Source organism: Pogona vitticeps, chromosome 8 (genome assembly GCF_051106095.1).
Source record: "Pogona vitticeps strain Pit_001003342236 chromosome 8, PviZW2.1, whole genome shotgun sequence".
NCBI classification, from domain to species: Eukaryota; Metazoa; Chordata; class Lepidosauria; order Squamata; family Agamidae; genus Pogona; species Pogona vitticeps.
In genome coordinates, this window is record NC_135790.1 from 13,463,070 (window position 1) to 13,488,328 (window position 25,259).

Consider the following 25,259-nt stretch of genomic DNA (forward strand, 5'->3'; position numbering starts at 1 on the left):
GGCAGTCTGCCCTAAAGGTGGCCCTTCTAATGTAGGAGCTGGCATAGGTAGTATACCCTAAATGTGGCCCTTATTATGTAGGAGCTGGCATACGTACTGTGCCCTAATGGTGGCCCATAACTTGCAAGAGCTGACATAGGTAGTCTGCCCTAAAGGTGCCCCTTTAGTTGCAGGAGGTAACATAGCCAGTCTGCCCTAAAGGTAGCCCTTATGATGTATAAGCTGACATAGGCAGTCTGCCATAATGCAGGCCCTTAGTGTGTAGGAACTGACATAGGCAGACTTCCCTAAAGGTGGCCCTTAAGATGCAGGAGCTGACATAGACAGTCTGCCCTAAAGGGGGCCCTTAAGATGCAGGAGCTGACACAGGCAGTCTGCCCTAAAGGTGGCCCATATTATGTAGGAGCTGGCATGCGTACTGTGCCCTAATGGTGGCCCATACCTTGCAGCAGCTGACATAGGTAGTCTGCCCCAAAGGTGGCCCATACGTTGCAGGAGCTAACACAGCCTATCTGCCCTAAACGTAGCCCTTATGATGTAGAAGCTGACATAGGCAGTCGGCCCTGAAGGTGACCCTTCGTATGTAGGAGCTGATATAGGATGTTTCCCCTAAAGGTGGCCCTTAAGATGCAGGAGATGAAACAGGCAGTCTACCCTAAAGGAGGCCCTCATGATGAAGGATCTGACATAGGCAGTCTGCCCTAAAGGTAGCCCTTAAGTTGCTAAAGCTGACATACGCAGTCTGCCCTAAAGGTAACCCTTATGATGTAGGGTCTGACATAGGCAGTCTGCCCTAAAGGTGGCCCTAATTAAATAGGAGCTGACATAGGTAGTCTGCCCTAAACGTGGCCCTTAAACTGCAGGACCTTATATAGGCAGTCTGCCCTAAAGTTGGCCCTTAAATTGCAGGAGTTGACATAGGCATTCTCCCCTAAAAGTAGTCCTTATGATGTATGAGCTGACATAGGCAGTCTGCCCTAATTGTAGCCCTTAAGATGTAGAAGCTGACATAGGCAGTCTACCCTAAAGGTAGCCCTCATTATGTAGGATCTGACATAGGCAGTCTTCCGTAAAGGTGGCCAGTCTGCCCTAAAGGTGGACCTTAAGTTGCAGGCGCTGACAATAGGTAGTCTGCCCTAAAGTTAGCCCTTATGATGTAGGAGCTGACATAGGCAGTCTGCCCTAAAGGTAGCCCTTAATTTCCTGGAGCTGACATAGGCAGTCTGCCCTAAACGTGGCCCTAATTATGTAGGAGCTGACTTAGGTAGTCTGCCCTAAAGGTGGACCATAAGATACAGGAGCTGACAAAGGCAGTGTGCCCTAAAAGTGGCGCTTATGTTGCTGGAGCTGACATAGCCACTCTGCCCTAAAGGGGGCCCTTAAGATGCAGGAGCTGACACAGGCGGTTTACCCTAAAGCTAGCCCTTATGATGTAGGAGCTGACATAAGCAGTCTGCCCTAAAGGTACCCCTTAATTTGCTGGAGCTGGCATAGGCAGTCTGCCCTAAACGTGGCCCTAATTATGTAGGAGCTGACTTAGGTAGTCTGCCCTAAAGGTGGCCCTTAAGATGCGGGAGCTAACATAGCCAGTCTGCCCTAAAGTTAGCCCTTATGATATAGAAGCTGACATAGGCAGTCTGCCCCAAAGGTGGCACTTAGTATGTAGGAGCTGACATAGGCTGTCTCCCCTATAGGTGGCCCTTAAGATGCAGGAGCTGACATAGGCAGTCTGACCTAATGGTGACCCTTAAGATGCAGGAGCTGACACAGGCAGTCTACCCTAAAGGTAGCCCTTAGGATGTAGGAGCTGATGTAGGCAGTCTGCCCTAAAGATGGCCCTCATGATGAAGGATCTGACATAGGAAGTCTGCCCTAAATGTGGCCCTTATTATGGAGGAGCTGGCATACGTACTGTGCCCGAATGGTGGCCCTTAATTTGCAGGAGCTAACATAGCCAGTCTGCCCTAAAGGTAGCCCTTATGATGTTGAAGCTGACATAGGCAGTCTGCCCTAAAGGTGGCCCTTAGTATGGAGGAGCTGAAATAGGCTGTCTCCCCTAAAGATGGCCCTTATGATGCAGGAGCTGACATAGGCAGTCTGCCCTAAAGGTAGCCCTTGTGACGTAGGAGCTGACATAGGCAGTCTGCCATAAAGGTGGCAAGTCTGCCCCAAAGGTGGCCCTTAGTATGTAGGAGCAGACATAGGCAGTCTGCCCTAAATGTTGACATTATGTTGCAGGAGCTGACATAGGCAGTCTGCCCTAAAGGGGGCCCTTAAGATGCAGCAGCTGACACAGGCAGTCTACCGTAAAAGTGGCCCTCATCATGAAGGATCTGACATAAGCAGTCTGTCCTAAAGGTAGCCCTTAAGTTGCTGGAGCTGACATAGGCAGTTTGCCCTAAAGGTGGCCCTTAAGATGCAGGAGCTAACATAGCGAGTCTGCCCTAAAGGTAGCCCTTATGATGTAGAAGCTGACATAGGCAGTCTGCCCTAAAGGTGGCCCTTCTGATGTAGGAGCAGGCATAGGTAGTCTGCCCTAAATGTGGCCCTTATTATGTAGGAGCTGGCATAGGTACTGTGACCTAATGGTGGCCCATAACTTGCAGGAGCTGACATAGGTAGTCTGCCCTAAAGGTGGCCCTTTAGTTGCAGGAGCTAACATAGCGAGTCTGCCCTAAAGGTAGCCCTTATGATGTAGAAGCTGACATAGGCAGTCTGCCCTAAAGGTGGCCCTTAGTATGTAGGAGCTGACATAGGCTGTCTCCCCTAAAGTTGGTCCTTAAGATGCACGAGCTGACATAGGCAGTCTGACCTAATGGTGGCCCTTAAGATGCAGGAGCTGACACAGGCAGTCTACCCTAAAGGTGGCCCTCATGATGAAGGATCTGACATAAGCAGTCTGCCCTAAAGTTGGCCCTTAAATTGCAGTAGCTTACTTAGGCAGTCTGCCCTAAAGGTGGCCCTTCTAATGTAGGAGCTGGCATAGGTAGTATACCCTAAATGTGGCCCTTATTATGTAAGAGCTGGCATACGTACTGTGCCCTAATGGTGGCCCATAACTTGCAAGAGCTGACATAGGTAGTCTGCCCTAAAGGTGCCCCTTTAGTTGCAGGAGGTAACATAGCCAGTCTGCCCTAAAGGTAGCCCTTATGATGTATAAGCTGACATAGGCAGTCTGCCATAATGTAGGCCCTTAGTGTGTAGGAACTGACATAGGCAGACTCCCCTAAAGGTGGCCCTTAAGATGCAGGAGCTGACATAGACAGTCTGCCCTAAAGGGGGCCCTTAAGATGCAGGAGCTGACACAGGCAGTCTGCCCTAAAGGTGGCCCATATTATGTAGGAGCTGGCATGCGTACTGTGCCCTAATGGTGGCCCATACCTTGCAGCAGCTGACATAGGTAGTCTGCCCCAAAGGTGGCCCATACGTTGCAGGAGCTAACACAGCCTATCTGCCCTAAACGTAGCCCTTATGATGTAGAAGCTGACATAGGCAGTCGGCCCTGAAGGTGGCCCTTCGTATGTAGGAGCTGATATAGGATGTTTCCCCTAAAGGTGGCCCTTAAGATGCAGGAGATGAAACAGGCAGTCTACCCTAAAGGAGGCCCTCATGATGAAGGATCTGACATAGGCAGTCTGCCCTAAAGGTAGCCCTTAAGTTGCTAAAGCTGACATACGCAGTCTGCCCTAAAGGTAACCTTTATGATGTAGGGTCTGACATAGGCAGTCTGCCCTAAAGGTGGCCCTAATTATATAGGAGCTGACATAGGTAGTCTGCCCTAAACGTGGCCCTTAAACTGCAGGACCTTATATAGGCAGTCTGCCCTAAAGTTGGCCCTTAAATTGCAGGAGTTGACATAGGCATTCTCCCCTAAAAGTAGTCCTTATGATGTATGAGCTGACATAGGCAGTCTGCCCTAATTGTAGCCCTTAAGATGTAGAAGCTGACATAGGCAGTCTACACTAAAGGTAGCCCTCATTATGTAGGATCTGACATAGGCAGTCTTCCGTAAAGGTGGCCAGTCTGCCCTAAAGGTGGACCTTAAGTTGCAGGCGCTGACAATAGGTAGTCTGCCCTAAAGTTAGCCCTTATGATGTAGGAGCTGACATAGGCAGTCTGCCCTAAAGGTAGCCCTTAATTTCCTGGAGCTGACATAGGCAGTCTGCCCTAAACGTGGCCCTAATTATGTAGGAGCTGACTTAGGTAGTCTGCCCTAAAGGTGGACCATAAGATACAGGAGCTGACAAAGGCAGTGTGCCCTAAAAGTGGCGCTTATGTTGCTGGAGCTGACATAGCCACTCTGCCCTAAAGGGGGCCCTTAGTATGTAGGAGCTGACATAGGCTGTCTCCCCTAAAGTTGGTCCTTAAGATGCACGAGCTGACATAGGCAGTCTGACCTAATGGTGGCCCTTAAGATGCAGGAGCTGACACAGGCAGTCTACCCTAAAGGTGGCCCTCATGATGAAGGATCTGACATAAGCAGTCTGCCCTAAAGTTGGCCCTTAAATTGCAGTAGCTTACATAGGCAGTCTGCCCTAAAGATGGCCCTCATGATGAAGGATCTGACATAGGAAGTCTGCCCTAAATGTGGCCCTTATTATGGAGGAGCTGGCATACGTACTGTGCCCGAATGGTGGCCCTTAATTTGCAGGAGCTAACATAGCCAGTCTGCCCTAAAGGTAGCCCTTATGATGTTGAAGCTGACATAGGCAGTCTGCCCAAAAGGTGGCCCTTAGTATGGAGGAGCTGAAATAGGCTGTCTCCCCTAAAGATGGCCCTTATGATGCAGGAGCTGACATAGGCAGTCTGCCCTAAAGGTAGCCCTTGTGACGTAGGAGCTGACATAGGCAGTCTGCCATAAAGGTGGCAAGTCTGCCCCAAAGGTGGCCCTTAGTATGTAGGAGCAGACATAGGCAGTCTGCCCTAAATGTTGACATTATGTTGCAGGAGCTGACATAGGCAGTCTGCCCTAAAGGGGGCCCTTAAGATGCAGCAGCTGACACAGGCAGTCTACCCTAAAGGTGGCCCTCATCATGAAGGATCTGACATAAGCAGTCTGTCCTAAAGGTAGCCCTTAAGTTGCTGGAGCTGACATAGGCAGTTTGCCCTAAAGGTGGCCCTTAAGATGCAGGAGCTAACATAGCGAGTCTGCCCTAAAGGTAGCCCTTATGATGTAGAAGCTGACATAGGCAGTCTGCCCTAAAGGTGGCCCTTAAGTTGCTAAAGCTGACATACGCAGTCTGCCCTAAAGGTAACCTTTATGATGTAGGGTCTGACATAGGCAGTCTGCCCTAAAGGTGGCCCTAATTATATAGGAGCTGACATAGGTAGTCTGCCCTAAACGTGGCCCTTAAACTGCAGGACCTTATATAGGCAGTCTGCCCTAAAGTTGGCCCTTAAATTGCAGGAGTTGACATAGGCATTCTCCCCTAAAAGTAGTCCTTATGATGTATGAGCTGACATAGGCAGTCTGCCCTAATTGTAGCCCTTAAGATGTAGAAGCTGACATAGGCAGTCTACACTAAAGGTAGCCCTCATTATGTAGGATCTGACATAGGCAGTCTTCCGTAAAGGTGGCCAGTCTGCCCTAAAGGTGGACCTTAAGTTGCAGGCGCTGACAATAGGTAGTCTGCCCTAAAGTTAGCCCTTATGATGTAGGAGCTGACATAGGCAGTCTGCCCTAAAGGTAGCCCTTAATTTCCTGGAGCTGACATAGGCAGTCTGCCCTAAACGTGGCCCTAATTATGTAGGAGCTGACTTAGGTAGTCTGCCCTAAAGGTGGACCATAAGATACAGGAGCTGACAAAGGCAGTGTGCCCTAAAAGTGGCGCTTATGTTGCTGGAGCTGACATAGCCACTCTGCCCTAAAGGGGGCCCTTAGTATGTAGGAGCTGACATAGGCTGTCTCCCCTAAAGTTGGTCCTTAAGATGCACGAGCTGACATAGGCAGTCTGACCTAATGGTGGCCCTTAAGATGCAGGAGCTGACACAGGCAGTCTACCCTAAAGGTGGCCCTCATGATGAAGGATCTGACATAAGCAGTCTGCCCTAAAGTTGGCCCTTAAATTGCAGTAGCTTACATAGGCAGTCTGCCCTAAAGATGGCCCTCATGATGAAGGATCTGACATAGGAAGTCTGCCCTAAATGTGGCCCTTATTATGGAGGAGCTGGCATACGTACTGTGCCCGAATGGTGGCCCTTAATTTGCAGGAGCTAACATAGCCAGTCTGCCCTAAAGGTAGCCCTTATGATGTTGAAGCTGACATAGGCAGTCTGCCCAAAAGGTGGCCCTTAGTATGGAGGAGCTGAAATAGGCTGTCTCCCCTAAAGATGGCCCTTATGATGCAGGAGCTGACATAGGCAGTCTGCCCTAAAGGTAGCCCTTGTGACGTAGGAGCTGACATAGGCAGTCTGCCATAAAGGTGGCAAGTCTGCCCCAAAGGTGGCCCTTAGTATGTAGGAGCAGACATAGGCAGTCTGCCCTAAATGTTGACATTATGTTGCAGGAGCTGACATAGGCAGTCTGCCCTAAAGGGGGCCCTTAAGATGCAGCAGCTGACACAGGCAGTCTACCCTAAAGGTGGCCCTCATCATGAAGGATCTGACATAAGCAGTCTGTCCTAAAGGTAGCCCTTAAGTTGCTGGAGCTGACATAGGCAGTTTGCCCTAAAGGTGGCCCTTAAGATGCAGGAGCTAACATAGCGAGTCTGCCCTAAAGGTAGCCCTTATGATGTAGAAGCTGACATAGGCAGTCTGCCCTAAAGGTGGCCCTTCTGATGTAGGAGCAGGCATAGGTAGTCTGCCCTAAATGTGGCCCTTATTATGTAGGAGCTGGCATAGGTACTGTGACCTAATGGTGGCCCATAACTTGCAGGAGCTGACATAGGTAGTCTGCCCTAAAGGTGGCCCTTTAGTTGCAGGAGCTAACATAGCGAGTCTGCCCTAAAGGTAGCCCTTATGATGTAGAAGCTGACATAGGCAGTCTGCCCTAAAGGTGGCCCTTAGTATGTAGGAGCTGACATAGGCTGTCTCCCCTAAAGTTGGTCCTTAAGATGCACGAGCTGACATAGGCAGTCTGACCTAATGGTGGCCCTTAAGATGCAGGAGCTGACACAGGCAGTCTACCCTAAAGGTGGCCCTCATGATGAAGGATCTGACATAAGCAGTCTGCCCTAAAGTTGGCCCTTAAATTGCAGTAGCTTACATAGGCAGTCTGCCCTAAAGGTGGCCCTTCTAATGTAGGAGCTGGCATAGGTAGTATACCCTAAATGTGGCCCTTATTATGTAAGAGCTGGCATACGTACTGTGCCCTAATGGTGGCCCATAACTTGCAAGAGCTGACATAGGTAGTCTGCCCTAAAGGTGCCCCTTTAGTTGCAGGAGGTAACATAGCCAGTCTGCCCTAAAGGTAGCCCTTATGATGTATAAGCTGACATAGGCAGTCTGCCATAATGTAGGCCCTTAGTGTGTAGGAACTGACATAGGCAGACTCCCCTAAAGGTGGCCCTTAAGATGCAGGAGCTGACATAGACAGTCTGCCCTAAAGGGGGCCCTTAAGATGCAGGAGCTGACACAGGCAGTCTGCCCTAAAGGTGGCCCATATTATGTAGGAGCTGGCATGCGTACTGTGCCCTAATGGTGGCCCATACCTTGCAGCAGCTGACATAGGTAGTCTGCCCCAAAGGTGGCCCATACGTTGCAGGAGCTAACACAGCCTATCTGCCCTAAACGTAGCCCTTATGATGTAGAAGCTGACATAGGCAGTCGGCCCTGAAGGTGGCCCTTCGTATGTAGGAGCTGATATAGGATGTTTCCCCTAAAGGTGGCCCTTAAGATGCAGGAGATGAAACAGGCAGTCTACCCTAAAGGAGGCCCTCATGATGAAGGATCTGACATAGGCAGTCTGCCCTAAAGGTAGCCCTTAAGTTGCTAAAGCTGACATACGCAGTCTGCCCTAAAGGTAACCTTTATGATGTAGGGTCTGACATAGGCAGTCTGCCCTAAAGGTGGCCCTAATTATATAGGAGCTGACATAGGTAGTCTGCCCTAAACGTGGCCCTTAAACTGCAGGACCTTATATAGGCAGTCTGCCCTAAAGTTGGCCCTTAAATTGCAGGAGTTGACATAGGCATTCTCCCCTAAAAGTAGTCCTTATGATGTATGAGCTGACATAGGCAGTCTGCCCTAATTGTAGCCCTTAAGATGTAGAAGCTGACATTGGCAGTCTACACTAAAGGTAGCCCTCATTATGTAGGATCTGACATAGGCAGTCTTCCGTAAAGGTGGCCAGTCTGCCCTAAAGGTGGACCTTAAGTTGCAGGCGCTGACAATAGGTAGTCTGCCCTAAAGTTAGCCCTTATGATGTAGGAGCTGACATAGGCAGTCTGACCTAAAGGTAGCCCTTAATTTCCTGGAGCTGACATAGGCAGTCTGCCCTAAACGTGGCCCTAATTATGTAGGAGCTGACTTAGGTAGTCTGCCCTAAAGGTGGACCATAAGATACAGGAGCTGACAAAGGCAGTGTGCCCTAAAAGTGGCGCTTATGTTGCTGGAGCTGACATAGCCACTCTGCCCTAAAGGGGGCCCTTAAGATGCAGGAGCTGACACAGGCAGTTTACCCTAAAGCTAGCCCTTATGATGTAGGAGCTGACATAAGCAGTCTGCCCTAAAGGTACCCCTTAATTTGCTGGAGCTGGCATAGGCAGTCTGCCCTAAACGTGGCCCTAATTATGTAGGAGCTGACTTAGGTAGTCTGCCCTAAAGGTGGCCCTTAAGATGCAGGAGCTAACATAGCCAGTCTGCCCTAAAGGAAGCCCTTATGATGTAGAAGATGACATAGGCAGTCTGCCCCAAAGGTGGCACTTAGTATGTAGGAGCTGACATAGGCTGTCTCTCCTATAGGTGGCCCTTAAGATGCAGGAGCTGACATAGGCAGTCTGAACTAATGGTGGCCCTTAAGATGCAGGAGCTGACACAGGCAGTCTACCCTAAAGGTAGCCCTTAGGATGTAGGAGCTGATGTAGGCAGTCTGCCCTAAAGATGGCCCTCATGATGAAGGATCTGACATAGGAAGTCTGCCCTAAATGTGGCCCTTATTATGGAGGAGCTGGCATACGTACTGTGCCCGAATGGTGGCCCATAATTTGCAGGAGCTGACATAGGTCGCCTGCCCTAAAGGTGGCCCTTAATTTGCAGGAGCTAACATAGCCAGTCTGCCCTAAAGGTAGCCCTTATGATGTAGAAGCTGACATAGGCAGTCTGCCCTAAAGGTGGCCCTTAGTATGGAGGAGCTGAAATAGGCTGTCTCCCCTAAAGATGGCCCTTATGATGCAGGAGCTGACATAGGCAGTCTGCCCTAAAGGTAGCCCTTAAGTTGGAGGAGCTGACATAGGCAGTCTGCCCTAAAGGTAGCCCTTAGTATGTAGGAGCAGACATAGGCAGTCTGCCCTAAATGTTGACATTATGTTGCAGGAGCTGACATAGGCAGTCTGCCCTAAAGGTGGCCCTTGTGACGTAGGAGCTGACATAGGCAGTCTGCCATAAAGGTGGCAAGTCTGCCCCAAAGGTGGCCCTTAGTATGTAGGAGCAGACATAGGCAGTCTGCCCTAAATGTTGACATTATGTTGCAGGAGCTGACATAGGCAGTCTGCCCTAAAGGTGGCCCTTGTGACGTAGGAGCTGACATAGGCAGTCTGCCATAAAGGTGGCAAGTCTGCCCCAAAGGTGGCCCTTAGTATGTAGGAACTGACATAGGCAGTCTGCCCTAAATGTTGACATTATGTTGCAGGAGCTGACATAGGCAGTCTGCCCTAAAGGTGGCCCTTCTGATGTAGGAGCTGGCATAGGTAGTCTGCCCTAAATTTGGCCCTTATTATGTAGGAGCTGACATAGGCAGTCTGCCCTAAAGTTGGCCCATAACTTGCAGGAGCAGACATAGGTCGTCTGCCGTAAAGGTGTCCCTTAAGTTGCAATAGCTAACATAGCTAGTCTGCCCTAAAGGTAGCCCTTATGATGTAGAAGCTGACATAGCCTGTCTGCCCTAAAGGTAGCCCTTATGATGTAGACGCTGACATAGGCAGTCTGCCCTGAAGGTGGCCCTTAATTTTCTGGAGCTGACATAGGCAGTCTACCCTAAATGTAGCCCTCATGATGAAGGATCTGACAAAGGCAGTCAGCACTAAAGGTAGCCCTTATGATGTAGGAGCTGACATAGGCAGTATGCCCTAACAGTGGCCCTAATTATGTAGGAGCTGACATAGACAGTCTGCCCTAAACGTGGCCCTTAAGATGCAGGAGCTGATATAGACAGTCTGACCTAAAGTTGGCCCTTAAATTGTAGGAGCTGTAATAGGCAGTCTCCCCTAAATGTAGCCCTTATGATGTAGGAGCTGATATAGGAAGTCTGCCCAAATGGTAGCCCTTAAGATGTAGAAGCTGACATAGGCAGTCTGCCCTAAAGGTGGCCCTTCTGATGTAGGAGCTGTCATAGGTAGACTGCCCTAAAAGCGGCCCGTAAGAAGCAGGAGCTGACATAGGCAGTCTGCCCTAAAAGTAGCCCTTACGATGTAGAAGCTGACATAGGGAGTCTGCCCTAAAAGTGGCCCTTAGTATGTAGGAGCAGACATAGGCAGTCTGCCCTAAAGGTAGCCCTTAAATTGCTGGATATGACATAGGCAGTCTGCCCAAAAGTGGTCCTAATTATGTAGGAGCTGACATAGGTAGTCTTCCCTAAATGTGGCCCTTAAGATTCAGGAGCTGATATAGGCCGTCTGCCCTAACGTTGGCCCTTAAATTGCAGCAGCTGACATAGGCAGTCTGCCCTAAATGTGGCCTTTATTATGTAGGAGCTCACATAGGCAGTCTGCCCTAATGGTAGCCCTTAAGATGCAGAAGCTGACATAGGCAGTCTGCCCTAAATTTGGCCCTTATTATGTAGGAGCTGACATAGGCAGTCTGCCCTAAAGGTGGCCCTTAAGTTGCAGGAGCTAACATAGCCAGTCTGCCCTAAAGGTAGCCCTTGTGATGTAGGAGCTGACATAGGCAATCTGCCCTAAAGGTGGCCAGTATGCCCCAAAGGTGGACCTTAGTATGTAAGAGCAGACATAGGCAGTCTGCCCTAAAGGTAGCCCTTATGCTGTAGTAGCTGACAGAAGCAGTCTGCCCTAAAGATGGCCCTTATTATGTAGGTGCTGAAATAGGTAGTCTGCCCTAAAAGTGGCCCTGATGATGTAGGAGCTGACATAGGCAGTCTACCCAAAAGTTAGCCCTTCAGTTGCTGGAGATGACATAGGCAGTCTGCCCTAAAGGTAGCCCTTATGATGTAGGAGCTGACATAGGCCGTCTGCCCTAAAGGTGGCCCTAATTATGTAGGAGCTGACATCGGTAGTCTGCCCTAAAGGTGGCACTTAAGATGCAGGAGCTGATATAGACCGTCTGCCCTAATGTTGGCCCTTAAATTGCAGGAGATGACATAGGCAGTTTGCCCTAAAGGTGGACCTTATGATGCAGGACCTGACATAGACAGTTTCCCCTGAAGGTGGTCCATATGATGTTGGAGCTGACATAAGTAGTCTGCCCTAAAGGTGGCCCTTAAGATGCAGGAGCTGACGTAGGCAGTCTGCCCTAAAGTTGGCCCTTAAACTGCAGGAGCTGACATAGGCAGTCTGCCCTAAAGGTGGACCTTATGTTGCAGGAGCTGACATAGGCAGTCTGCCCTAAAGTTGGCCCTTCTGATGTAGGAGCTGGCATAGGTAGTCTGCCCTAAATGTGGCCCTTATTATGGAGGAGCTGGCATACGTACTGTGCCCTAATGGTAGCCCATAACGTGCAGGAGCTGACATAGGTTGTCTGCCCTAAAGGTGGCCCTTAAGTTGCAGGAGCTAACATAGCCAGTCTGCCCTAAAGGTACCCTTATGATGTAGAAGCTGTCATAGGCAGTCTGCCCTAAAGGTGGCCCTTAGTATGTAGGAGCTGAAATAGGCTGTCTCCCCTAAAGATGGCCCTTATGATGTAGGAGCTGACATAGGCAGTCTGCCCTAAAGGCGGCCCTTACAATGCAGGAGCTGACACAGGCATTCTACCCTAAAGGTAGCCCTTATGATGTAGGAGCTGACGTAGGCAGTCTGCCCTAAAGGTGGCCCTCATGATGAAGGATCTGACATAGGAAGTCTACCCTAAAGGTAGCCCTTAAGTTGCTGGAGCGGTCATAGGCCGTGTGCCCTAAAGGTAGCCCTTATGATGTAGGAGCTGACATAGGCAGTCTGTCCTAAAGGTGGCCCTAATTATGTAGGAGCTGACATAGGTAGTCTGCCCTAAAGGTGGCCCTTAAGATGCAGGAGCTGACGTAGGCAGTCTGCCCTAAAGGTGGACCTTATGTTGCATGAGCTGACATAGGCAGTCTGCCCTAAAGGTCACCCTTCTGATGTAGGAGCTGGCATAGGTAGTCTGCCCTAAATGTGGCCCTTATTATGGAGGAGCTGGCATACGTACTGTGCCCTAATGGTGGCCCATACCTTGCAGGAGCTGACATAGGTCGTGTGCCCTAAAGGTGGCCCTTAAGTTGCAGGAGCTAACATAGTCAGTCTGCCCTAATGGTAGCCCTTATGATGTAGAAGCTGACATAGGCAGTCTGCCCGAAAGGTGGCCCTTAGTATGTAGGAGCTGAAATAGGCTGTCTCTCCTAAAGATGGCCCTTATGATGCAGGAGCTGACATAGGCAATCTGCCGTAAAGGTGGCCCTTAAGATGCAGGTGTGATGAGATGGGTTTTTGAGTGAAAGCCTTGTAAGGAATATGGGGTTTTGTAATTAAGAAATGAGCCAGAGAGGTTCCATCTTGTTTCTTTGTATAAAGTATCTTTGCTATGCTGACAGGTTGTTTTCGTGCCGAGCGGAGAGAATGTTATTCTGATAGCCTGAGAAACGGACTCGGTGTGATTAGATGGGAATTGTTGTGACTCTTTGATAAACCACAGTAAACCCAAATAACATCTGCTGTGTATGGGAAAGAAGTCATGTGATGTAACAGGACTGTGTGCCTAGTAACGAACTCTGATTGGATGACATCGTGGGAAGGTGCGATAAGCCCTTGCCAGTTACTCTTGAAAAAGGAACTTTTTGCCTATGGACATTGTCATTCAAGACCGACTCTTCATTCATTCGTGACACATGGGACTAACCTTTACTATTTTGGATTACCCTTGGACTGATAGGCTTTTTCCTAAGGACTATGCATGGACTATTTCCTATGGACTGTAACCTTTATGAACTTCTTTTCTTGAAATACTGGACTGGAACTGTTTTTATTCTTTTTAATGGCTTTTTGTATTCTTGTAAGGTTTTTGGACATTTGCATATTTTTCATGTTTTCTTTGCCTCACTACAGAGTTGTAAATAACTAACACAATGCTTATTTACTTGCCTTAACTTAGTTTGGTTTTGATACCTAGTAACATGCTTATTCTTTAATAAATTAAAGATTATAAAACTCAATTGGCTTCCTGAACAGTACACTTGTCTTAGGGTCATCTGAGAGTGCTGCCTCGGCCTAGCATACTTAAGGAGTCCAGCCAGTGGTGCAAGTTAAGTCTAAGGACTACAAAGCCCACTTGATCTTTTCACAGTAATATCTGAGAGTACAAGGGTGTTTTTATGTGGGCAGACTTGTAAGAGGGAGTGTTGTGGCATGGCTAGCTGAGCTTGGACTCACTCAGCCCATTTGAGCATGTGCAAACTCCTGATTGCTCTCTGTCCAGGCTTACGCGGTTGTTTTCGAACACCGTGTTTGCTCGCAGCAGGAGCTGACATAGGCCGTGTGCCCTAAAGGTGGCCCTTAAGATGCAAGAGCTGATATAGGCAGTCTGCCCTAAAGGTCGCCCTTAAATTGCAGGAGCTGACATAGGCAGTCTGCCCTAAAGGTGGCCCTTCTGATGTAGGAGCTAGCATAGGTAGTCTGCCCTAAATGTGGCCCTTATTATGTAGGAGCTGGCATACGTACTGTGCCCTAATGGTGACCCATAACTTGCAGGAGCTGAGATAGGTAGTCTGCCCCAAAGGTGGCCCTTAAGTTGCAGGAGCTAACATAGCCAGTCTGCCCTAAAGGTAGCCCTTGTGGTGTAGAAGCTGACATAGGCAGTCTGCCCTGAAGTTGGCACTTAGGATGTAGGAGCTGACATAGGCTATTTCCCCTAAAGGTGGCCCTTAAGATGCAGGAGCAGGAAGGAGGTGCTTCGTCTTGGTGAAGCTAGCAGCTCTCGGGAATAGCTCCCGGGAAAAGTTAGAACCACTTCGGTCTGGGACCCTCCCAGAAATGGGGGAACCAAGGAAGAGTCAGGAGAGACCCTTCTGCAGCAGTTGGTGAGCCACAGAATTCAGAAGATTGGGCAGCAACTTGATTTTTCTTTCTTCTGGAAATTCACATCAGCACAGACGAAGACGGGCACCATTTTTGGCAACTAGCCAAAGACAGCTCCGTTTGCCGAGAATAAGAAAACAGAAGCACGGCGAAAGTATACATCAAAGTAAGTGGAAGCCCTTGTTCTATGAAAAACCTCATTAAATAAAGAACAAGTGATTGTGTGCAAATTTATGACCAAATGAGATATGGAGTGGCATTCTTAGCATACCAGCTTTTACTCAAGCTGAAGGTCGAGTCATTTCTAAAGGAACAGCCAGGCAGAAATAGCTCGTGTCTCCATTAAAGGAGGAAAAATAACTCTTGAAGAATCAACTGACAAGCTTTGAAAAAATAAATTCTTTTGCAAGCTGTTCACTTTGGACCCTTTTCCTCTTTGGATATATATTTTTAGACTGTGTGGGACTCTGCTTTCCGTGGATAATATATTTGCCAGGATCCTGATTGCTGGACCTCCCTTTTTGGGGGAGGAGAAGGAAGCCTCTGGAAGTAAAAGGGAGAAGAATGGACTGTGAGCTGTGAACTGGGAGCTATGTGGTTTGAACTGAACTGGGATCTTGACAAATGACATTCTAATAATAGAGTCTTGCCGGGTGAAGGTTAAAACAAACTTGGAGAAGAGAAAAGAAGGGAAAAGAAGAAGCAACCGGTCTGAAAGTTATCAGCGACGTGGAAAAGGACTGGACTACAAAGACACTTGAGAGATTCATGTTTTAGATTCCATCTCTTACTTGAATGTACCTGCTATCTTATTGCTAATATTGTATAGTTGCAAGGTGAAATATTAGAAATATTGGATGTGTATTGGGGTAAAGGGGAGAGGGAATTTTAAGTGAAAATAGTGGAAACAGAAAATGGAACCTCCCCCTGAGAAAATTACAGATCGGTGGATAGACTGGAAAAACTCTTTTCAGATGTCACTGTTGCAAAAATTCATGCAGGTAAATTATTATATTGACCAGATGGAAGACGTGATTGGAGGCTCTAGGGGAGGGAAGGTAGCGGAGGTTAAATTACACGAAAAAGAGATCTCAGAACCAGCTGTATTGATGAAGATATCAGATAATATACAAAGGATGGAGGGCCACCCAGTAAGCGATGTAGCGATAGCAGATAAGAAAATTGAGGTTGAAAAGCAAACTTTGAATGATATTGTTCCCCCTTTTAAAATATGAAAGAAAAAAGAGTCGCAGAAACAAAACAAGCACAGGGAGGAAAGGGGAGGGGAGAGCAGAATTTATATTATTTTGGGTCTGTTGAGTGTATTCTCAAGAAAAAAGGAGGGTGAAAGAGGGGATATATTTCACAATTGGCCTTGGTGTTCTGATGCTGTGGGAACATAGATTTAAGCTGTATTACACGTATAAGTTGAAAGCTAAAGAGGTTAATACATAGACAAAATAGTCAAAAGAAGAAGAAGAAAAAGAAGAAGAAAGATGAACCTTTATTGGAACATGAATAGATTAGATGTTTATATATTTGATATGAAAGATTGAATGATTATGCATTTGAAGTTTTCTTATTCTCAAAACCCTTTTTCCATCCCCCCACTGCCCTTTGCCTTTTGTATTCCTTCCCCATTACCCAATAGTTTTGAACATAAAATTAATAAAAACAAATTTGATCGCATCTCCCAAAAAAAAAAGAAAAAAGGAAAAAAAAGGATTTCAGGGAGTTGTACTTCAATAAAAAAAAAGATGCAGGAGCTGACATATGCAGTCTGCCCTAAAGGTGGCCCTTAAGATGCAGGAGCTGACACAGGCAGTCTACCCTAAAGGTAGCCCTTATTATGTAGGAGCTGAAGTAGGCAGTCTACCCTAAAGGTGGCCCTCATGATGAAGGATCTGACATAGACAGTCTGCCCTAAAGGTAGCCCTAAAGTTGCTGAAGCTGACATAGGCAGTCTACCCTAAAGGTAGGCTTTATGATGTAGGTTCTGACATAGGCAGTCTGCCCAAAAGGTGGCCCTAATTATATAGGAGCTGACATAGGTAGTCTGCCCTAAAGGTGGTCCTTAAGATGCAGGAGATGATATACGCAGTCTGCCCTAAAGTTGGCCCTTAAATTGCAGGAGCTGACATAGGCAGTCAGCCCTAAACGTAGCCCTTATGATGTAGGGTCTGACATAGGCAGTCTGCCCTAAAGGTGGCCCTAATTATATAGGAGCTGACATAGGTAGTCTGCCCTAAAGGTAGCCTTTATGATGTATGAGCTCACATAGGCAGTCTGCCCTAAAGGTGGCCAGTCTGCCCTAAAGGTGGCCCTTAAGATACACTAGCTGACATAAGCAGTCTGCCCTAAAAGTGGCCCTTAATTTGCAGGAGCTGACATAGGCAGTCTGCCCCAAAGGTGGCCCTTAGTATGTAGGGGCAGACATAGGCAGTCTGCCCTAAAGGTAGCCCTCATGATGTAGGATCTGACATTGGCAGTCTGCCCTAAAGGTAGCCCTTATGCTGTAGTAGCTGACACAAGCAGTCTGCCCTAAAGATGGCCCTTATTATGTAGGTGCTGAAATAGGTAGTCTGCCCTAAAAGTGGCCCTCATAATGAAGGATCTGACATAGGCATTCTACCCTAAAGGTAGCCCTTCAGTTGCTGGAGATGACATAGGCAGTCTGCCCTAAAGGAAGCCCTTATGATGTAGGAGCTGACATAGGCTGTCTGCCCTAAAGGTGGCCCTAATTATGTAGGAGCTCACATACGTAGTCTGTCCTAAAGGTGGCACTTAAGATGCAGGAGCTGATATAGACAGTCTGCCCTAAAGTTGGCCCTTAAATTGCAGAAACTGGCATAGGCAGTCTGCCCTAAAGGTACCCCTTGTGATGTAGGAGCTGACATAGGCAGTCTGCCCTAAAAGTGGCCCTTAATTTGCAGGAGCTGACATAGACAGTCTGCCCTAAAGGTGGCCAGTCTGCCCCAAAGGTGGCCCTTAGTATGTAGGGGCAGACATAGGCAGTCTGCCCTAAAGGTAGCCCTTGTGATATAGGAGCTGACATAGGCAGTCTGCCCTAAAGGTGGCCAGTCTGCCCCAAAGGTGGCCCTTAGTATGTAGGGGCATACATAGGCAGTCTGCCCTAAAGGTAGCCCTCATGATGTAGGATCTGACATTGGCAGTCTGCCGTAAAGGTAGCCCTTAAGGTGGAGGAGCTGACACAAGCAGTCTGCCCTAAAGATGGCCCTTATTATGTAGGTGCTGAAATAGGTAGTCTGCCCTAAAAGTGGCCCTCATAATGAAGGATCTGACATAGGCAGTCTACCCTAAAGGTAGCCCTTCAGTTGCTGGAGATGACATAGGCAGTCTGCCCTAAAGGAAGCCCTTATGATGTAGGAGCTGACATGGGCAGTCTGCCCTAAAGGTAGCCCATATGACGTAGGAGCTGACATAGGCAGTCTGCCCTAAAGGTGGCCCTTATGATGTAGGAGCTGACATAGGCAGTCTGCCCTAAAGGTGGCCCTTATGATGTAGGAGCTGACATAGGCAGTCTGCCCTAAAGGTGGCCCTTATGATGTAGGAGCTGACATAGGCAGTCTGCCCTAAAGGTAGCCCTTATGATGTTGGAGCTGACATAGGCAGTCTACCCAAAATGTGGCCCTTATGATGTAGAAGCTGACATAGGCAGTCTGCCCTAAAGGAAGCCCTTATGATGTAGGAGCTGACATAGGCAGTCTCCCCTAAAGGTGGCCCTTATGATGTAGGAGCTGACATAGGCAGTCTGCCCTAAATGTGGCCCTTATGATGTAGGAGCTGACATAGGCAGTCTGCCCAAAAGGTGGCCCTTATGATGTAAAAGCTGACATAGGCAGTCTGCCCTAAAGGTAGCCCTTATGATGTAGAAGCTGACATAGGCAGTCTGCCCTAAAGGTAAACCTTATGATGTAGGAGCTGACATAGGCAGTTTGCCCAAAAGTTGGCCCTTATGATGTAGAAGCTGACATAGGCAGTCTGCCCTAAAGGTGGCCCTTATGATGTAGAAGCTGACATAGGCAGTCTGCCCTAAAGGAAGCCCTTATGATGTAGGAGCTTACCTAGGCAGTCTGCCCTAAAGGTAGCCCATATGATGTAGGAGCTGACATAGGCAGTCTGCCCTAAAGGTGGCCCTTATTATGTAAAAGCTGACATAGGCAGTCTGCCCTAAAGGTAGCCCTTATGATGTAGGAGCTGACATAGGCAGTCTGCCCTAAAGGTAGCCCTTATGATGTAGAAGCTGACATAGGCAGTCTGCCCTAAAGGTGGCCCTTATGATGTAAAAGCTGACATAGGTAGTCTGCCCTAAAGGTGGCCCTTATGATGTAGGAGCTGACATAAGAAGTCAGCCCTTAAGGTAGCCCTAATGATGTAGGAGCTGACATAGGCAGTCTGCCCTAAATGTGGCCCTTATAATGTAGTAGCTGACATAGGCAGTCTGCCCTAAAGGTAACCCTTATGATGTAGAAGCTGACATAGGCAGTCAGCCCTAAAGGTAGCCCTTATGATGTAGGAGCTGACATAGGCAGTCTGCCCTAAAGGTGGCCCTTATGATGTAGGAGCTGACATAGGCAGTCTGCCCTAAAGGTGGCCCTTATGATGTAGGAGCTGACATAGGCAGTCTGCCCTTAAGGTGGCCCTCATGATGTAGGAGCTGACATAGGCAGTCTGCCCTAAAGGTGGCCCTTATGATGTAAAAGCTGACATAGGCAGTCTGCCCTAAAGGTAGCCCTTATGATGTAGGAGCTGACATAGGCAGTCTGCCCTAAAGGTAGCCCTTATGATGTAGAAGCTGACATAGGCAGTCTGCCCTAAAGGTGGCCCTTATGATGTAAAAGCTGACATAGGCAGTCTGCCCTAAAGGTGGCCCTTATGATGTAGGAGCTGACATAAGAAGTCAGCCCTTAAGGTAGCCCTAATGATGTAGGAGCTGACATAGGCAGTCTGCCCTAAATGTGGCCCTTATAATGTAGTAGCTGACATAGGCAGTCTGCCCTAAAGGTAACCCTTATGATGTAGAAGCTGACATAGGCAGTCAGCCCTAAAGGTAGCCCTTATGATGTAGAAGCTGACATAGGCAGTCTGCCCTAAAGGTAGCCCTTAATTTGCAGGAGGTGATATAGGCAGTCTGCCCTAAAGGTAACCCTTATGATGTAGGAGTTGACATAGGCAGTCTGCCCTAAAAGTAGCCCTTATGATGTAGGAGCTGACATAGGCAGTCTGCCCTAAAGGTTGCCCTTCTGATGTAGAAGCTAACATAGGCAGTCTGCCCTAAAGGTTGCCCTTCTGATGTAGAAGCTGACATAGACAGTCTGCCCTAAATGTAACCCTTATAATATAGACGCTGACATAGGCAGTCTGCCCAAATGGTGGCCCTTAAGTCGCAGGAGCTGACATAGGCAGTCTGCCCTAAAGGTGGCCCTTATGATGTAGGAGATGACATAGGCAGTCTGCCCTGAATGTGGCCCGTATAATGTAGTAGCTGACATAGGCAGTCTGCCCTAAAGGTAGCCCTTTTCTTGTAGAAGCTGACGTAGGAAGTCAGCCCTCAAGGTAGCCCTTAAGTTGCAGGAGCTGACATAGGCAGTCTGCCCTAAAGGTGGCCCTTATTATGTAGGAGCTGGCATAGGTAGTCTGCCCTAAAGGTGGCTCTTAAGATACAGGAGATGACATAGGCAGTCTGCCCTAAAGGTGGGCCTTATAATGTAGGACCCGACATAGGCAGTCTGCCCTAAATGTGGCCCTTATAATGTAGTAGCTGCCCTAACGTTGGCTCTTACGATCCTGGAGATGACACAGGCAGTCTGCCCTAAAGTTGGCCCTTACGATGCAGGAGCTGACATAGGCAGTCTGCCCTAAAGTTGGCCCTTACGATGCAGGAGCTGTCAGGGGGATTCTGTCCAAATGTTGACACTTATTATACAGGAGCTGATATGGTCATCTGTCCAAAAGATGGCCCTTATGATGCAGGAGCTAACATGGGCAGGTTTTCCGCTCGTGTTGCAGGAGTAGATATGAATAGTCTGTCCTAAAGTTTGCACTTATGATGCGGGAGTTGACATGGGCAGTCTGTCCTAAAGGTGGCCCTCGTGTTGCATTTTCATTTTGTTTAAATTATAGCCATTATGATGCAGGAGCTGATATGTGCTTGTTGTCTAGTTGTTAAATCTTGCCCGACTCTTCATGACCCAATGGACCAGAGCATGCCAGGCCCTCCTGTCTTCCACTGCCTCCCAGAGTTGGTTCAAATTCATGTTGGTAGCTTCGGTGACACTGTCTAACCATCTCGTCCTCTGTCGTCCCCTTCTCCTCTTGCCCTCACACTTTCCTAACATCAAGGTCTTTTCCAAGAAGTCTTCTCTTCTCATGAGATGGCCAAAGTATTGGAGCCTCAGCTTCAGAATCTGTCCTTCCAATGAGCACTCAGGGTTGTTTTGCTCTAGAAGGGATACGTTTGTTCTCCTTGCTGTCCAGGGGACTCTCAAGAGCCTCCTCCAACACCACAACTCAAAAGCATCAATTCTTCAGTGGTCAGCTTTCTTCATGGTCCAGCTCTCACTTCCGTATATCACTACAGAAAAACCATAACTTTAACTATTCGGACTTTTGTTGGCAAGGTGATGTCTCTGCTTTTTAAGATGCTGTCAAGGTTTGTCATCGCTTTCCTCCCAAGAAGCAGACGCCTTTTAATTTCGGGGCTGCTGTCACCATCTGCAGTGAGAATTTACAGGGCCTTTAGAGTAACTTAGAACTGAGGGTGGGGAGAGAATCTAATGTGATACAATCTTTTATGTTGAAGCACATCATAGAAATGTTTGTTAGTCTTCAGTTAAACAAACAAAACCCTGCCAAAAATAATCCATGGATAGATTGCCCTCTGGCTCCCCCTGTAGGTTAATATGTTGAACAATCAACATCTTGTGCATGGGGGGGGGGACACTTCTCTTTGTTAGAAAATACATTCACTTCTGGCAATGATCCCATGTATAAAGATTTGCCATGTAGTCTGTGGCGTTCGTCGCTGTGGCCCGTGCTTATTTTGCCCTCACAAAGATTCACGTAATTTTCTCTTCTCGCTGCCACCACTTTGTCGCGTCCACCCAGTGCCCCTGTTTAATCTCCCTTAAACATAGGTTCACCCTCTGGATGCGTTTCCAATTTACACGCTGCCACCAGGTATTATTCACCTAATACCAATTATGCATTTCAGTCACGTGTGCTGCCAATTATAAAAGGTTTATGGAACTCTTGAGTTTGAGAATCAGAGGTTTAAATTACAGATGTGTAAATCACAACGGGTAAATCACAGATGCTCGGTATCATTCATTAAATAGAATTGTTTATGCATTGGTTTGATTGTACTTTTATTCAGAACAACAATATACTTTTACTAATTATCTACTCTCTATTACTTATAACTCTTTCTCTATTCTCTTTATCATTCCAACTGTTCAATCTATGTGTTAACCTTCTCAATTCACTCTCCTAACTCTTCCTCTCCAAATCACTATCTATCTTCTGCTTCTAACTCTTCACGGTCTTTTTTCACTCAACTGTCCCTTTTGACCCCACCCCTCCTGCCCTATCATTGGCTCCTCCCTTTGGAACTTTCATGATGGACAGACAGGAGTGATGTCATGTGTTGGCATTTCATCTTATTTGTCCATGAAAGCTCACATTAAAATAGAGCAGAGAATCTTTACAGTGCCATAACATTTTTCTCTTTATTTTTCTTTTGGTTTTGCCAGGTGACCACAAGCGGATCATGATGCAGATAAAAATGTTGTGGGAAATGATTGAATGTCCATACTCGGCTTACTTTTTTATTAAACCACAAAACTAGCTGTACATCATCTTCTTCAGTACAGCTGTCTTTCTAATCTCTTCCCTCCCTTTACTAGGAAATACTGTACCCTGTTGCAGGTCTTGTGAGGGAACTCTACTGTAACCCTCTCAATAAATCTACTTAGTTGATGTCTTGTATGTGAAAATTAAATTCATGTAACAGGTAACATTACCAGAGGATGCTGAGACAGTCACTTGTTCCATTGAATAAGCATATCAATATTTTTCACATTTATTTAAAATCTGAATATGTGCAGGCTTCAAGGAACTGATAGAAAACATTAAACTATGACTGGATAAGAGCCCAGTCATGATATTTGCAGAGCTTTAAAAAAGCACATTCTCCCCAGTAACTCTAAAAAGAGCAGCAATCCAAACAAAAAATTCTAATGAAAAGCCTGGGAGTCAGATTAGCACCACATTTGGTACAGTGGGAGAAGACAGTCTGCTCCTGCTCTGTGCCAAGATTGGAGACATTTGGGCAAAAAGTGTTCAAGTTATGATTTTTAATACAGTAATACTGTTAATTTACCCTGTGCAGAAATAAGCGATCAGAAGTCTCTGGCCAATTTAATACAGATCAAATATATTGATGAGAGAAAACTAGCATACCCGGGGAAAAAGTATCCCGCTGTGTGCTTTTCTTTAATTATACACAAATTAACCCGTTCTTGGCTCTAACAGATCTTTAGCAATTAGTACTTTTGAAGCAAAAAAAAAAAAACCCACACTGAGTTTATGGCTTTCTCTTACTTCCCAAAATTCTAAATGGATTGAAAGTGTGACCCTTCCACTCTGAACAGACTCTGAAATTAAGCAGTTAATTCCTTCCTGGCCAAACATAATGATAATGATAATATGCTTTGCTTTTGCATCAAACCGACTTTATTCTGTAAATATATATTTTTTAATAAAATAATAATTATAAAATCTTTTGGTCTCTTGAACAGTGTAGCTGTCTTAGCAATACCCTAAGGAGAAAGCAAGGCCACATTAAGCTACTGAGTCCTATTTTATTGGGCAACATAGATCTAAGGACTACAAAGCTCATGTGCAATTTTTTTTTATTTTGCCTAAGGTTGAACAGGTATTCTTTCTAGGGCAGACTTGTAAGAAGAAGTTTGTGGTAGGCCTTGGCTGAGGGCATCCAGGACTCACCCCAGCTGTATAAGGGTGCACAGATTTCTAATTACTCTCTGTCTGACCGGTCAAGCATTCCTTTAGAGGAGGCTGATTGTGACAGTCTCCAGTGATGGAGCACTCATTACTTCTCGAGGTAATCAGTTTCATTGCTGTACTGCTCTAATACTTAGGAGGTTTTTTCCTGATATTCAACTGAAATCTAGCTTCCTATAATTTGAGCCCATTGTTGCATGCCCTGCACTCTGGGATGATCAAGAACAGATCCTGCCTCTCCTCTGTATGACAGCTTTTCAAGTATTTGAAAAGTGCTATCATATCTCCCTTCAGTCTTCTTTTCTAAAGGCTAAACATGCCCAGTTCATCTTTGTGGTCTCTGTGAATGCACACTCTGAGTTAAGCCTGTGCCTGTGCAGAGGTCCTCCGAACTAGAGTTTCAATCACATGTTCAGGAGCACAATTCTGCTTGTGTATAGGCTCAAACCATCTCTGAGAGTCCCTCAGTTCCTTTCTGCAGCCGCTGAGGTTAGATCATCTCGATGCTAGAGCTGCGTTCATTCATTCTTCACCTGTTTTGGGGGCAATCTTCAATATCCTTCCTTTCCATTCTCTTTGATCCTGTTGTGAATTTAAAAAAATCAAATACTTTCCCTAGGACTTCCCCTCCCTTTCTTCCTGCCATTTATGCCCTCTTTTAGCACCTTCAGAAGGTGCATCTCCTGCTCTAATAAAGGTCACCCATCATATGGACATTCTATTTTGTTTGGGGGAACAGTCCCTGAAACCATTCACCAATGCTCCTTCAGCATTGATCTGTGAAGACTTTAGGGTCAGCCCAGCCTTGATCCCACATAGGGATGCTGTTTCAGTGGACTGACATTCACTGGTATCAACACTAAAAATGGCCCCTGCCTGACCCTAAACATCTAGGAGATCAAAGTCAAACTTGAAAGCCTCGACAATGACGCTGAAACCATCTTCAACTTCAGGTGTGAGGGAATCCACTTCTAAAAAATAAAAATAAAATCACTAATCTCCCTGAATCTTCAGGAGCTAAAAAGGGTAAATCGTTTTCCAAGATGAAGAACGCATCCAAGGCTCCCCCATGCCAAAGCCACCATGTCTACCATCTCCTATCCCAGAAGAGGCCTCTGGAGAACCTGTATGTCTCGCTTCTGGATTGGAGGGTGAATCTGCCCCACTGCCAGTGTCTGGCCATGTGCAGTCCCCAGTGTCCAGCAGGTCACTGGACTATGGTCACATTTCAGTTGCATTCCTTGCCAGCCTGGCTTCTGCACATTCAAGGCTTGCATTTTCAGAGAAGGACATAACTGTCCGGCTATCTAACTTGGCCTTGACTATTCATGAGACATCACCTTCCCCAGATAGGAGCACCAAGGCTCATTGTTCCTCTGCTCAATATCAAGAAATGTGGTACATACACCCTCTCCTGCCTGCTCAACACCAGCCAGAATCCTACTGCCCTGTGGAGCCTGACACCAATCACAGGTCATACCGATCTCACCAGTGCCATGAACGTTATAGTTATTATCCTACTGTCACGTATTATAAGCAACCAAAACAGGACCACTGTAGGTATCTCTTGGACTCATCTTACATCTCACCCATACCATCCCAAGGCCTACCCTGAGCCACAATATACTGAAGACTCCTTCATGCAACGCCGGCATCACTGAAGAGGCACACGCCCACCCTGGCAAATGACAGCACTGACAAGCCAACAACTGTGAAATCGGCCCACAAGGTAACAAAGACTGGTACTTTGGGAACAGCATGCTCTCAGGCTACCCTTCAGCAGGCTACAGCATCCACCCTGCACGTCACAATAACATACTGAGGTCTTCCTCCTGTACCCCTCGATACCAAGCATCCCCTTCC

General features: G+C 47.2%; 1 protein-coding gene across 1 annotated transcript in view; it reads right to left on the minus strand.

Annotated features, from left to right (window-relative positions):
* Window positions 1-25,259, minus strand: part of LOC110089344 (interleukin-1 family member 10-like) — a 90,783-nt gene that overhangs the window by 59,567 nt on the left and 5,957 nt on the right. The gene's annotated exons all lie outside the window — the stretch shown is intronic.